Source organism: Atta cephalotes (assembly GCF_000143395.1).
Source record: "Atta cephalotes unplaced genomic scaffold scaffold00005, whole genome shotgun sequence".
Classification (NCBI taxonomy): Eukaryota; Metazoa; Arthropoda; class Insecta; order Hymenoptera; family Formicidae; genus Atta; species Atta cephalotes.
Window position 1 is genome coordinate 3,762,269 of NW_012130069.1, and position 3,951 is coordinate 3,766,219.

Here is a 3,951-nt window from a genome sequence, read left to right on the forward strand (position 1 = left end):
TCTCTCTCTCTCTCTCTCTCTCTCTCTCTCTTTCTCTCTTCTTCTTCCAAGACGCTCTCCACACTCCTGAAAACGCCAATGATCAACGCGGCGGCTCTGCTCGCTCGAGCGAGCAAGTATGCGATTTTGACCAATTTTGATGTACGGCCGTACGAGTCACGCGAGCGCTGCCGCCACAAATCACTTCTCCTTTTCGCATCACTATTTTTCTTGTTATTTCATGCTACTTATTGACCGCGATCGACGCACACGTAAATCTCTCTACGCGAAACGAACACACGTATGAAAGCGACAGAGAGAAAGAAAGAGAGAGAAAGACAACATAAGAAAATGTAAAAAGAACGTGCCAGAAGCATTGTCTCATATTTCATTGTCATCCCATTGTTCTCTTTTTCACATATCGATGCTACGCTGCGTGATTTAGAACGCAAATGGCGAAATCTGTCGAGAATAGATTTTCTCGACGAAATTTACCAGCATAACGTAATAGAATTTGATAACAATAAGAATAATATTATAAATTTGCTAGCGCAATGGAATACAATAACAGTGGGCTTATTACGATTCAGTGTTGAAATGAAACGAGATAAAAATTTAAAAAATGAGCAAAATTTCATTAGATGTTGACCAATGAAGTTATAAATATTCTATATTTCGTTTACTTTTGTAATTTGCATTTCCACTTCGTTTCAAAAATCGTAATAATCCTCCAGAAAAACTAGAATCTAATTTTAATGAAATAAATTTTATTTAATTAATCCATTTAAATACTAACTGGCAGATTCTGTTTGGTTTTTGCTAAAAACCAAAGAAATTTATTATTAGATCACGTCGACAGATTTTGCTAGTATTCGAGCTAACATGGATATACAGTCGATATGAATTTGTTGGCACATCGCTAATATTTTGTACATATCTCATATAGTTTAATTTTCTGAGTTAAATTTTCAAATTTTAACATCCATTTCCTCCAATGTATTTTAACTTTAATTTCGACCCAGGAAAAAATATAATTATGTAAATATATTTTAAATATAATTATGTAAAATTATATAAAAATATATATAATTTTATATAAATGTATATAATATTTTATATATAATTGTATATAATTATATATATTTATATATAATTGTATATAAACTAACATATAAAATTATATTAAATTGTATGTAAAATTATATATAATTATATATAAAATATTTTTTTCCGGAGATTAACATACTTTTCATCTTGTTCTAATTCTAAAAATTAGAAAAAGAGGAAGAGTAAGTTGAGTCGCAGAGGATAAAATTAATCTAATCTTATAAAACGAGAATAAATTGCTAAATTAAAAATATCTTGCAGACCTTGCGTTCTTTCTTAACTGAATCGTAAATCATTTTCATAAAGCAAAATACAATGTCATCTGCGACACATGTCGCACATGCAATGTTGTAACAATTTAACAGAGGGGAAGCATTACTTAATTTTTCCGTTTCTTTTCCATTATTTTTTATAAAAAATAATTTGATAACGATGTTGCAATTTTTTGTAATAAGTAAACGCTAAGGTTATGATTAAGTCGACTTTTCCAATTTTGACACAACCTTATTAGCATCTAGTTATAATAAATTGCAAAGTTGTTATCAAATTATTTATTATAAATAGTAATGGAAAAATAACGAAAAAATTAATAAATTAAAATTTATTATTTAAATAAATAATGAGAAAAATAACGCTTCCCAACTCTGCAATTTAACATACATAATTTTACATATATAATTTATACATAATTTTATGTGCATAATGTACTGAGAATGTTTTTTTTTCTCAAAGCATATTATTAACATCGACAAGATAAAGATTACAAGCACATCCGTGTTTCGAAGACTTGTTAATAATAATTAGCCAATAACAAGTTTTTATCAATATAAGAATTGCAAAACAAGAATGAGAAGACGGAATAAAAATGAGATGAATGATTTGTTTCTTAAGCGAGATAAGATTTTATCGATTTTCAAGAAATTTTCTCAATTAGGGAAACATGTGAATTTAACTCGGTCTTTTTTCAAATTTTATTTAAAATATACATTTTAAATAAAAAAAATTAAACAATTATTTATTACTTAAAATAACTTCTTTTGACCTATTTCTTATTTGAAATAATATTTTTAATAAGTTTTTGGAATTTATTTTATATTTTTTATTTTAAATAAATTGCACCAGTTATGTTATCAATCCATCGTAAAAGTGACAATGAATAATTAAATTGTAGTATATTTATAATGAAGTATTGTACATATGAAGTATGAGATATATCCACATATGATTCATGTTGATTTTCTGGTTCGCAAAGGATTAATACTATCAAGTAATATTAAATATCAATTATTGGCTATAGCTATAAAAAAAATTGAAATATTATATTTAGAAATGTATTCGCGCGCGTGCGTGTATATTCAAATAAACAAAATCATCAAAATATTTTTTATTTAAATACTATTTGAAATGTTTATTTAAAATATTTGTTATTTTATATTTTAAGTAAGTTTCCGAAATATTCTATTTTTTATTTAAAATAAAAAATAACCTTCGAAAATTAATTTAAAATAAAAGACAAGTTATTTTTATATTTTAAATAACAGTTATTCTTCTATATTTTAAATAAATAAATAATGTTTAGGGGCCCTCTTTTTTATATTTTATATTTTATATTTCTTTTAATCTTTTATATAATCTTTTTAAATAATTTTTTGTAACCTATTTTTTATTTAATATTTTAAATAGGTTTTTGGAACCTATTTTATATTTTTTATTTCAAATAAATCGTATCAGTTATTTTATCGAGCCTTGGGATTTAGGATTTAAAATAATAAACGAGCGACTTTGTAGCACCACAATCGAAACGCTGTTCATACGCTATATTCATATAGTCACAGTGAGTGCAAAAAGTATTCGTACAGAGAAAATATTTTTTAAACTTTATTTTTAAAAAGTAAATATTATCCAGCGAGAAATGAATCATCGAATCAATATAAATACTATGATACTTTCAACATCTATTTGATGTCAATTCGATTTTAATTGAAGATCATTTCTTGTTGGATTAATAATTTATTCATAAGAATTAAAGAATAGACTGTATATTTCTTAAAATTATATATATCAAAAAGATGTGTGTTAATTATTCAAAATATCATCTGAAAAATAAGCGAAAATTAAAAATTGTATTGTTTGAATCCTCAAAAAGTATTCGTATAGACGAGAAATTTAGCTTTTAAAATCAGGAATACATATGAAGCTCGTTTGTTATGTTAGAACAGAATGTATTCATTGTATAAATTGCTAATTAATGTTTATTTTCTATAAATAAGACTTTTTTTTATAAATTTCCTTGTACGAATACTTTTTGTTCTCACTGTATATTCTGTAGCGCTACAGAAAGGTGAACATATTCGCTTTTTTTCATAGTGAACGGGAATCTTCTGTATGAACGGGTCGGCGTTTTTGATTGTAGCGCTACAAAGTTGCTCGTCTGTAGAAGCTCTTATATAATAAGTGATTAGAAAATACATGCTTGTTGTAAAGCTAGAACTAAAGTTCTACAATTGCATAAGCAATGTTGTAGTTGTAAGAATTAATCACAATCATCAAATATGAGGAAAAAATGAAGAAAATATCATTAATCAATTCTTACAACTACAACTACTTACAACTACGCTTACGTAATTGTAGAATGGACTTTGCACATTCGAAATAAAGGCTGTAATTAGAATTGCATATACTTTATAAGCGAGTGTGTAAGTACATTATACTTTACGTATTTACTCAAGCGATCATATAATTAAAGGAGTTCATTATGAAATCATTGATTCTCATTTATTCAAAATCGTACGACCTCATTTTATTGTCACAGTTTTTACAACACTAGTTTTTATTTATATTATATATATATATATATATATATTA